Source organism: Falco biarmicus, chromosome 12 (assembly GCF_023638135.1).
Source record: "Falco biarmicus isolate bFalBia1 chromosome 12, bFalBia1.pri, whole genome shotgun sequence".
NCBI classification, from domain to species: Eukaryota; Metazoa; Chordata; class Aves; order Falconiformes; family Falconidae; genus Falco; species Falco biarmicus.
Window position 1 is genome coordinate 23632261 of NC_079299.1, and position 12457 is coordinate 23644717.

The following is a 12457-nucleotide window of genomic DNA, read 5'->3' on the forward strand; positions in this document are numbered from 1 at the left end:
AAGTATTGGCACAAAGCACACAGGAAGCTGTGTGGGTCTACAGAACAGCGGCTTACAAATCTAGCAAATATGTTGTGGGGGTGCTATTATAGAACGCCATTTATCTTTATGCATACACATCCTGTTAGAACATCTAGTCTGCAGCATAAAAAGCTATCACACTAGTAAAACCAAAGATCTATGGGACTAATTATGGTACATATTCCAGAAAGGAAAGAAACCTCAATTTGAGAGCTTTTATGGGCTGCTACCAGACTTTATCTTTTTAAGTTCACAGTTTCAGTCTTTAAAAATTGGCTTCTACATGTGGGACTTAATTAATATCACTGTAACTTCCCAGTTATACACACCAAAAGCCAGCTCCATTTAAAACACAATAAAGAGAGAACTGCACAGCTTGCTGGGCTGCCAGTGACTATGTTGCTGCAAATAAGAGCGCTGAATTAGTTTTCCCAAAACCTGCAACACACAATCCCTTTGGTACTATTTCTAGTGTCCTTGCAGTAGATCTCTGGTACTGGAAGCTCACTGAGAGCATTCAGAACAACTCCCCGCAACCCACACATCTAAGACTGCCTGCATGCACATGTAAAAAATCCATTCAGGAATTGCCATAACAAAACAGTATGCTTCAAAGCACAGGCTGCCTCTGTGACCATGTCTTTAGGAAGGGAGCATGCAGAAAGATTGTGATCTGTACCAAAGATGTGGACTGCAGCTATACTACGTGCTTGCCTCCCCACAGAATAGAAATGCAAGCTCATTCACTCAACAGCATGTGCTTGTCCTGACAGAAGAGCCATCGACTGCTATACTTATTTCATATTTGTATTGTATTTGACTCCTTGAGACTGATTTGACCTTTATTATGTGATTGTCGGAGACATTACATTCGGCTTCTCAATGTGGACAACTTCTAGGAGCCCAACGCAGGATTGTGCTTTTGTGCTTTACCGTCAGCATCGTGGTTAATCAACATTAACACTTAAAGGACATCAGGATGTATGTGTATGGGAAATCAGCTTCATAATTTTTGCAGAGTGCTTTTCCAGGTCAGGAGAAGTCACATCTGTTTTTAATTATTTTTAATGAACTAATCTGGAGTGAAAAATAAAATAATATTTGGTTTCAAAATTATTTGGGATACTAAAATGAGAGTGGTTGTAAGTAGTGGAGTCTCTGCATGGTGACTGTGTGATTACAGATGATACAATGGTTATCAGCCAAAATAATCACCTCTTTCAGGAGTAGAGGAGTTGACTAAGAGTTCATGTGTGATGTGTTTCCACTGGAACATCTCCATCTCATCAAATGCAATGCACAACAGAGTTTGGATTCTGTAGAATGGGGTAGGAGCAGATCAGTCAGTGAATACCCCGCTGTTTCTCTTTTGCTTTTATTTTAGTGTACCTAATGTTTCCAGTCTGTTTTCACAACACAAATTGTATTCACAAATTTGACATCACAGTCACTAAACTACAGAGCGGTAGAGAGAGCTGACTCCCCACCTTAGGGTGTTGTTATTATGGGGAGTTTCACGGCAGGGAAGAGTCTCAGCCTTTTTTTAAAGCTTGCATTTTCCAGAGCTGGAAAATTTCATACAACTCCTTCCCTGCTTCTGTTGAGTTCTGTCTGGCAGCTTTTGCCTGTGAGTTCACACAGTCCCATCACTTCTTCTCATTAACTCTGCTCTTACACATCATGCAGTTGCACAATTTCTGAAGTTACCTAAGCCACTCTCTCTTTGCACCTGGATGACTCCTAATTTCTTTTCACCTATTTTTTGGATTTGGATTGGAATTGATATATCACTTCTCAGAAATGTTGCATTCCTGTAGTCACCAAAAGCTGGTCCCCACTTGCATCTTTTTTGCTTTCAAATACCTCCCAGGTGCATTCCTGTAATGTAGATGAAGTCAGTCACTAAATGAATACCAAGTAGCTATTTAGCTACATGATGCTCACTAAGATCCTCCACCTGGAGCTGAAAAAGAGCATACAACTGAGCTTATATAGGTATTTAACTGTGAGGGGTAGTCATCATGCAAGAAAACTAAGGGCAGAATTTGAACTACAGCCAAACCTGCCCAGAAAACCATTAGATTTTGAAGGCAGGAAGAGGAAAGGAACAGGACACAACAGGTGCACTTCTGTTAGGAAAGCAGCTTCATAAAAATGCTCTGAATTGCTTTAATTGGTATAGGTATATGTCACTCAGACTTGTAGGCTTTAAGAAAGTAAGTAATGGCTGCTAGACATCATACAAAAATAAAAAGAAAAAGAGGAAACAGCTTAATTTCTGAGTGATGCTGCCTTTCATTCCTGACCTTAGTTACTACTATCCTAACTTGTCCGGAATCACCTATCACGTTTCTATTTGCTTCTGTGTAGCAATACAACTATTAGATAGTAAATATTGATAGTAAGGACTGCATCATATGCATCTGAACATCATGCGGGCACTCAGTAATCAAAGCTGGCTTACACAAGGAGCATGAGAATGCCTCTTCTGTGATACGGGCTGAAGCATGGTTGTTTAACACAGTAAGACCTCATTTCACAGCAAAGGCAGTTACTCCTCTATTTACATCTCATAACTTGCTAGTTGGTGTTATTTACTCTGCTAAATGCAGGTGAGTGAGGCAACAGTTTAATTCCCTCTCTGTCAGGCCATATGCTGGCCTCTGGATGATGCCAAGCAGAAGGGGCAACAGAGGTGTCTGCTGCAGGGTTCAGGAAGTCATTACCGAGCTTTGCATCCTCGGGAGATCTCAGCTGGAAAGCCAGACTAGTGACACACACACACAGAGTCACACTGCCAGAAAAATGCAGGTTTTACTTCTCTGTCTACTCTTGCCCCTGGCTTGTTCCACAGAATCAGCAGAGATCTCTTACTCGTTTCTCCATCACGGAGTCAACTGTAACTAGTAAAGACTGAAACACCTTATTTCTCCATGGTGAGTGTTATACACTTCCCAAGGAGCATAAAACTATTCCATGATGCCAAGGGCATTTTCTTTCTTTCTTTCTTTTTTTTTTTTTTTAATTTCTAAAATGACTACTATACATTTAGGTCTAAGCCTGTCATCTCAAACAGATACATATACATGGGGAAACAACAAAAGCAAAAGAAATGTTAGAAAAAAAAAAAAGTAAGGTAGTTACAGAACATTGCCTATGAAGTGTCACATATTTCTTTGGTGAAGAACACATCAAGGAGCTTCTTACTATTTTAATGGACCTCTTTTACAAGAAAAGAGCCCCATCTTTAAAAAGAAGAATTTCAAAAGGTGTTTGCTGAAGTTGGTGCTTCATTATGGGTAGCTATGCTTGTGCACAGCAGGTGAAACTGACTCAGTCATAATTTTTCAGAGACAGGATGACAGGAGACAGTGATCCCAAAAAGATGAGAAGCCCAGGCTCTGGGAGAATGACTGAAATCCTAAGACAGAGAAAAATCTTTTTTTCTGCGAGGCTGTGTGCATTAATGCTATTCCCATAATCGTCAAGTGAAAGTGGTTGCAACTAGTGGCCCTGTAACAGGGTTTTCTATGCTGTCCTTGTTGCAGTCTACTCATGTTTCTATCGCACTTTTCTCCACAGTTCCCTTCCACTCACCAGAATTTTGCTTGTGTTTGTTACATACATTATGAAAGAGATAATATCTCCTTTACCAGCTTTGTACTGTATTCCAGGGGTGTTTCTGCTCAGGAAAGCTGCTTAAACCTCCAAACTGATAAGAAGAGCAAATTGCTTATATTGGTCTACCTTCTCTAATTTTAGAGGAAACCATGTGTAGGGAAATAGCCTCCTACAATGATTACTTAGTAGTGGTAAGAATTTCTAGCCAAGCCAATTGCACAGTAGTTTCTCTAGCTGCGGTGAAGCACTGATTGCTTTATCTTCTATCTTGAGCACGTAACTAGGTCTTTTCTACAGTTCACAAATTGTATGAAGACATCTGCACAAACTGTGCACGTTAGATCTGTACTCTCACAAAGCTCCAATTCAAAGTTATCTTAAGTGCAAACACAAAGGGATTATGTTCTCCTTTTAAAGCTCCATAACTGAGGTTTTTCTATAATCTCTTACTAAACAGTACCAAGTAACAGAACAGAATCATGAAAAACAGGTATGCATTTCTAACTCACCTCCTATGCTTCTATAGAATTTAGCAGTAGCCTTTTACGCAGCACAGAGGCACGATAGCATTTTACAGTTTTAAAATTAATTTTAAAGGTTATCACACAAAACTTTATGCCTTTAGTGAGTGTCCTTCTATGGAGGACAGTCCACAGAAGTTCAAAATGGTCAAAACCACCATCTCTCAGCCTGTTTGCCTTGCTGAAATGAAAAGCCCAAACCTCAGTTCATTTAACTAGGAAATGAAACAGTAGTTTAAGACAGAAGGCTGTCTCACTACCTTATGTCATTTGTTCTGGCCCAATGGGAATGCCACATCTCAGAATTCAAATTACTGCACTGAACCTCAAGGTATGTTACTAATTCCCACCCCTGCTACTTGATACTTCTACTATTTTGGGCAATTAGCTAAGTCTCCATGCCTTAGCACCTACATCCTGAAATATAGTCACCCAATCTCTTAAAAAGTGCAAAATTTCCAGGGCTGTTCAGAGGATGCAAAGTAACTACAGTAGCTACATATTGTGCTCCTCACAGGGTGACCTATGATTGCTGGGGTAGGCTGGTAAGAAGCAACCACTGTGCAAAGATTTGAGGGAGTGAAAGAGGAGGCTTAAAAGGAGGTGGTGTAAAAACTGCCAGTCTAGACACAAGAAATTTTTGCTCCTCAAGGACACTTCTTAGCAACTTGTATCATATAGCCTCCAAGATCTCAAAAAGTACACTAACATTTTTAACAAATAAATTTAATATGCAAATTATTATTATCGTTAATATTTTTTACTCTCACTTTTATGGTCAGTATAATTGGGTAGTGAAAAGATTTAGCAGATCTAAAAAATACATGAAGATCACAGAGTTCCTTCTATTTTTCCTTTAAATAAGTTCACTGAATTAAGTGTCCTTTTTCCAAACAACTTACAATTATCTGTGCATTTATGAAATCAAAATAGTTCTACCTCATTTTTAATATTACTCTATTTAGCATAAGACTTTGGCAAGTCATGTTTAGGAAAGATAACTTAAAAAATCATTGGATGTCTTTTTTCTTCTCTTCTCCAAAATATTTGTAAAAAACTTTTACTCAAAGTATGGAAATGTTGTCTTTAACCACTGACACTAGTATTATCTGTCCAGAACAGAGGGGATTTGGTGGTTAGAGTTCAATGCACATAGTTTCTCCTAATTCCCTATCAAAATGTGGCACATGCACACACACACACACACGCAAAAACCCACAAAACGGCAAACAGAAAAAAAAACCCAAACCAGCCAAAAAAACAATTCCTATCCTGCAGCCATAAGTCTAATGCTGAAAGATTGTGAGTCCTGAGTGTAGTGATTAATGGTTGAGAAATCTGCATACAAAAAGCTACACTGAATGAAGCTAAAAGGCATTTCCATCCCAGGAGGCAATTAATAGGTGGCAAGAATACTCTTCATTTACAAAGTTATGTTTAACTGGTAGTGATGACACAGAGCAGGGTAAATGGTAGAACTGCCTTAATGGTCCCCAAACCCCAAATCTCAGCGCTGATTAAACCTAAGTCATAGATTAATGAAGAAGCATTTATACTTTCAATCTATCCCATAAATAACTATACAGTGTTAAAGTCAGCTAATAAGGAGGCAGAAGTTGTTGCCTTATGACTACAAGCACGTTTTAGAGATGTAAATTTCAAAAGAGATGTTTTTTTCTTAAAGGATGCATTACAAGTCACACAGAGGAACTACATAAAACTCAGCAGAGTTTCTTGTGGGAAGCTGTCATGTATGGTGCAAACAACAAAAGTCTTCAAACATAGAAGTCTAGCACAACACACCTTCTTTTAGTAAACAACACACTCTTAAGTAGGTAGAAAACTCATCAGCAAACATGACCTTTGACCAGAAAGAACCTTTCAATTTTAGCTGTTTTCCTTGGCAAATTGGCAGAGATGACTATGGTTAATCCTATTGGACTCATTATTCTTAGGTTATACTTGGTAAGAAGCTGTCAGATACCCTTGCACTATCAGTAAAAGATGCTGGGGTTCTAACTATTGCTATACAAGAATTAGCCTCAAAAGTTTCTGGGGCTTAGAATAATAATTTTGCACTAAAAGCCTCCCCCCAAAAGGCTCTACTACTCCGGTACTGCCGTATTTGCAGTGGCTATCACCAAAATAAATCTAGCAATGTACTCCAGCAGCTATGTGTACCTACTTACATTCACTCTACTTTTAACTACGTAAAGTTTTGAAGCTAATACTGATGCTGGGAAGAACTTCATTACAGTAAGAGCTGTCATTTATTAATCTCAAGTTATTTTTAATAAATCACAAATTCACTGAAGTGCCACAACTATGGTTAAACACACACACACACACAATTAATTAAGCAAGAATACAAATTTTGGTTGGATTATAAATAGCCACTACTTATTTTACACAAATATATCCAAACATTAGTGTCATTATTAAAATTTTATTTGCAGGCAAATAACTCAAATTATTTGATTGTTGAAAAGAACTTTTCAGCCTTTATAGTGTTTGGTGTGATTTGCTAGCATTTCCAATGCCTGACCAATTGACTCCCATGATTAATTCACTATGAATTTCATTCTGTAACTTAATACAAATTGAATTTTTGCTTTAATTTGTTTAATATCATTCATTCCAGAAGGGAGGACTTCCAAAACACTGCACTTTTCTGTGTTTTATATTTAGTGCAATTTTCTTGTTTTAGTTTTGTTAGTCAAATATCCTTAAGACAGCTAACTTGGAATTGTGCATATAGGAAAGAAACATATTAACATTGCTTTAAAGCAGAGGCATATTCCTGAACAGTTTTACCATGGAGAGTAGTTCAAAACCACCGAGACTGTAGCTATCAGTAATTGTGGCTTGTGGAGCAGGCAATAGAGATTAACCTGGTGAAGTTGTTTATAATAAATACAGTTGGGGTGAGACTGGTTATTGAGGCAGCGTCCAGAGAAATTAAGAGAAGTGCATAATTTATGGAGGATTTTATAACCACAAACCATGAAGCAGGCAAGACAGAGAAAATAATAGTCCCTGGCATAAAATATAACTTCAGAAATAGCAGGCACATGCTACCTTGCCTGACTGAGTTGTACCCATCTAGACTGCATCTTGATACCAGATCAGGAACAGAGACAGAACAATTACAGTTTTAATGTGATCCTTGCCCTTCTGCCACTCTGAGTAAGTTGGATCCATCCAGCTAAGTATTACAACAGAAGGATTTGTTTCAATAAGCAGCCTGGACATTTGTTTTGTTCCTCATAAGGCCAGCCTGCTCATGCCCCAGAAACACATCTCCATGGAACACCAACAAACCTGTCAGCCAAGAACTGAATGTCCATCTGGAAATGATACAACCGATGACAGTATCCAGAGGATGGGCCTTCTGGGTGTCATTAGCCTCTGTACAGATTTGCCCACTGAAGGTGTTATCCCAGATCTGGGTTCTTCACCCAGTGTGCAAGAGCCGATCCACGCAGAGCCGAGACAGTTGTTTGTCACATGTCTATGCAGAAATGGATGTTAGGTGGCAAACCCACAAAGCTAGCGTGCCTCTTAACACATTTTAAAACATTTTATACACCTCAAACAATTGTTTTTAATTACATTTAGTCACAATTCTGATTGGTTCTTATGAGCCTCTTCTCCTTTTAGAGGTACAGTATTATTTCTTTTCACAGCACGTTCTGTGGGGAGGGGGCTTTGTTAGTAGGGGGCTTTCTTTGCTCGAGGGTGATGTTTTAGTATGTTAATTAGGATATTTCACACATATTTCAAGTAATTTTCTGTTTGGTCCCATCAACCATTTGGTTCTCCTTGATATTATCTTGTTATTTCTTAACTTGGTGTATTTATGGAGTTTATTCCTTCTCCAAAGGCCATGCCTTATTACCTATTTGTAAGGGTTAACATCCTCTATTTTTTCAAATTCTTTTGGCCTCTTGTTTTTCATGATAGATGTTTCTTTAAAGTAACTAGTTCTTTTATCAAAGAGAGGAGGTGTTCCAGTATTTTTGCCAGCTGATTTGACTACATTGACATGCCAAGAACAAATGCCAAGAAGGCATTCCAAAATATGTGCATCCTCTATTATTCACAGCCACTTTACTTTGTGCTTTCACAGAAGAAACTGGTAAGATTGATGAATAGGAGACAAAGTTTACATGCTGCCTGATGCGATTTAGATGTCTGCTGGGACCGATGTTTTTCAGGCAGGACAATGAAAGTCTTTAAGTTACTCTGCTGAAAAGAGGAATTGGAATTGACCACACAAGTATTTACAAAGAGGATCTGTTAGGAGATACAAAAGCACGGATGAGGAAAGAAATTAGGAAAGTGCAGTTTCTCTGAGAGTTTCAAACAAACGTTTAGAACAAAGTTATAACAGCTTAATGTTTTCTACTTCTAAACAAGGAGTCATGTTTCTTTGCTGTAAAGAAGTCATTGTTATTAACCTCCATGTTTCTATCACACTTGAAGTTTGGCGAGAGGTTGTAAGGGGGGCCTTGGAGCTTAGATATCTGACATAGACTATGTCAGTCTGACTATCTGACATAGTTCTCTCTACAAATTGGTCAAAAGTGATTATTACTGTTCTAACGGCTACATGCCGGCTTTCAGAGTCCTCGTTTATGAACCAGCTGATGAAATGATACTACCATCAGACCTCAGTCGATACAGTTACCTAGGTGGCAAAGACATTTTGAAATTGGTAATGCTGGTTTAATAGATCACTTCACTGGGGCTATCAGGAAAGTGCAAAATACTGCCAAGGCAAGATCACAGCTGTATCAAAATCAAAGAACTGAAATCTTGGAAGAAAACTAATTTTGGCAATGCCTTCTGTCTGAAATGGTAGCAAAGGCAGTAAATAACACTCTGACAAGGTGCCATGACAGTTGTAAATAAATGCCGAATTCTTGAACAATAAGTTGAAGAGCTTTGATTAACTGAGGTATATTTTCCCTCCCATCCATATAAATGGTTTCGTACATATGAAAGTGATTGGCATATTTCCAAGCCCACCCATTAGGTGTCTGTCTCAGTCCAGAAGAGATCAGAAATTTTTCTTATTGAAGAGCTAAAGGTAGTGCTATATCCCAGCACCATATGCACTGTCAGTATGTATGCACTGTCCAGTAAAGTGGCTTGTAACACATTCAAAGATCAGAAGTCCTTGACCAAAGGCCTTTTTTCTGTTGTCCATAAGCACCTCTGAGGTGAAAAAATTCTTCTCTCACTGGGTCAAAATTGGACTGCAAGAACTGAGTACTGTACTTTACATAGTGTCAGCAAATTTGTTTTATGATGAAGAGCAGCAACAGGCTAACAGGAAAGGGTCATAGCTATTAGCTTAACTGAGGCAGGGAGAATTATGAGGGCAAAACCATTAGACATATCAAGTAAACATAGCCAGGAAGAACAATTCACAATATTAATAGCAAATTATTGAACAGACTATTGTGGAAAACTGCTAAGGTTATTGCTATTAGTTATGATATCACATTACCCAGATCATTTCAATATACATGAAGCAAGACACATTACTTGTTGCTTCTACTTTTTTCTTACCAGCACAAAACAGGAATAGTCAATCTCCTGAAAGAACAGGTGGAATTGGTGATGCAAACCACTGCTTATGAAAAAGGGTCACGACACAGAGAAGAAGGTCACAGAAAACAATTTGAAACATGGAACCCAATTTTATGGTTACTGGATTTATATTATTTATAAATTACCACAGCAACCTGTGGCATCTGGGACAATATCCAAAAATAATTCAAATAGAACTAAGCCTTGTGGATGAAAGAGAAAAAAACCAGAAACTAAGTATAAAGGACAAAAAGATTAAAAAAAAATAAAAAAGCAGGTGTGTGTGTGTGTAGGAAATAATATACAAAGCCTTCTTGTAATTTCCCCGCTAAATATAAAATACTGCACACTTCATCCATATCCATTCTAAATATCTGCTAATGTCAGATTTACAACTTTAGCATCGTTATTGTGTTGTACTAGAAGGAAAATCAATGCATTGTACATACCATTTTCTTATCTGTTGGGAGCAGAAGCATGCTGTTTGTGGAGCTGGAGAATCTGTTCCTGCCAGCTAAATACGTTATATGGTGTAAACATAGGGTTAAGCTATTTTATAAAACCTGGCACTTCCTCTCCCTATTTGTGCAACAGAAGACAGATCACATTTAAAAAACTTTGCTGTCATTATAAACTATTACTGGAGATGAGATAATGCAATTCCCCTTGCTGCAAGGTTTGTGGTACAAAATGATAGCATTTAAAAAACCTGCTTTTGGTTGTGATGAGCAGCGTGATACGCTAGGTTGTTTTAAGTTCAGAGTCAGGCTTTTCCTCTTGTGCTAAACCAGAAAGGCTGTGGGTGCTTCACAGTCTCAGGTGATCATATTTGGTCAGCACTGGCTGACATGTTGATAACAGATTATGTATCACTGCTTCTGTGGAACAAAAAAAAAAGTCCAGATGGAGTTTTCTAGAATTTCAGCCAATCTTCCCATATTTCCAAAAAGCACCTGGCAACTACAAATTGAGTTGAACAGCGGCAGTGAAAGTTGATGGACTTATTAATTGTGACTGCTGTTCAAGAAAAGATGTATAGAGAAATGCCAACACACTTAATTGAATAACACTGACTCCTGGACCAGAAAGCCAACTCTTGCTGGTGATTTTTTTTTCCACTTTAAAAAAGTGGAATGTGACAGTCTTTTTGAAACAACTGATAAGTCTAACATAGTATACAATCAGATATGTTAGAAATTTTTGATTCCAGTTTCTGGATAGAAAATGAGAATTACATTAATATTGGCAGTTATCTAAATAGAAAATGTCAGAAAACATCAGAATGAAGGGTTATTTCTGCTGACTTTTGTCATTCATTGCTGCCCATGACATCACACCCATGAAGTCCTGTTGCAAGGATAGTACAGAATAGACTGGAAAGGATATGTTTGACGTATGTTTTCCATTCTTTCTTAAAGAAGGCCATTTTGGATCACTCACATCAACAGTTTCAGATACCACTTTGACCTTGTATTTATGACAGCGGACTGACCAGTGACACTTAGCTCCAGCTGTTGGTACCAAACAATGCAGTTAAAGACTCAAAGAATGTTTTTCTTCCTTATTTCTGAAAAACAAAACAAAAACAAGAAGCCTTTAGCAGTACTGCCTGTTTACAGAAGGAAGGCAGGCTTGAGTGGGACTTATCTAGAGGACAGAGTGTCATTGTAGAACAGCCCTGAAAGAACATATCTAAAACATATTACCACGTAGCTAGCTTGGAAAACACCTATCCTCTTGGTGTCTAACAACTGTCATGCAAGGGTTCAGCTGCCTTCTGCTCACTGTCTTAAGAAGCTGCTAGATAAGGCATTATACTTCAAAGACATGAGTCCCAATATCACATCCCACTACCCCAAAGTAGCTGCATAGAACTTCAAAAAGGAAATTAAAATTAACATATGTGTTTTACCACAGCCCAGCTCCATAGAAATCCTGCTATAAGCATCAGCAGTGAGATGTTACTCAGCTGTTACTGAAGATTCAGCTTCTTACAGCCCTTCCTTGCTATTAGAACTTTCTGAGATGCAAGGCAAAACAGAAACTGAATGCCTGCTTTCACTCAGCTAGAAACAAACCCGCTTCATCCTTCTGCTTTTTCTGTTTTCTTGCAACGAGAGAAGTAACTGACCCCATTTCCCCCTCATCTACAAAACGAAAGTATCACCTGTCCTTTCATTTTTGTAGTGAAGCAAATCTGGCTGGAGGGGGAAATCTCCAGCATGGGGGACTGAGATCTTTTTCACCCCTGCAGGGTGCCATCAGCCTGCTTGCAGGAAGACCTGTTGGCAGCTTCCTGCATCAACTCGCGCCCCGAGGTTTTAACACTCCTCCCTCCCGTACCCAAACAACTTAATTTTGGTGAGACTTCCCATGATTCTTGGTTTCACCCACTTACAGCTTGAAGTTAAGATAGCTTTTCAGCTAGAAGCAGAAAATACAACAGAGAATTAAGGTACAGTGGTTGGCTTTTTTTTTTTTTTTTTAGCTTTGAGTGATGGTTGGAAAGTTTTGCTGGGATAAAAAAAAGGAGGATAGGAAAAGAAAAATGTGAAATTTTACATTACTGATGTTCAGAGACATTGCACACTATAAGACACTGATGTCAAAACAAACCAGCTATCTTCAGCCAGGCAAACTAGGATGAATGGCTGAAACTCCCCAAGCTTCCCAATTTACTGATTTTAGGCTTGCTA

The 12457-nt window shown here is 38.5% G+C and overlaps 1 long non-coding RNA gene across 2 annotated transcripts in view; it reads right to left on the reverse strand.

The window, feature by feature from the left end:
• Positions 1-12201, reverse strand: part of LOC130157735 (uncharacterized) — a 51758-nt gene extending 39557 nt beyond the window's left edge. Inside the window, exons 1-2 of one of the 2 annotated variants that reach the window (XR_008825001.1) lie at positions 11929-12201; positions 11254-11328 (exon numbers count right to left, since the gene is read on the reverse strand). This is a non-coding gene — a long non-coding RNA (uncharacterized LOC130157735). Of the gene's footprint in view, positions 1-11253; positions 11329-11673; positions 11874-11928 lie in introns of those variants that run through there. The other variant, XR_008825000.1, reaches the window with a different exon arrangement.
• Positions 12202-12457: the final 256 nt, after the last annotated feature.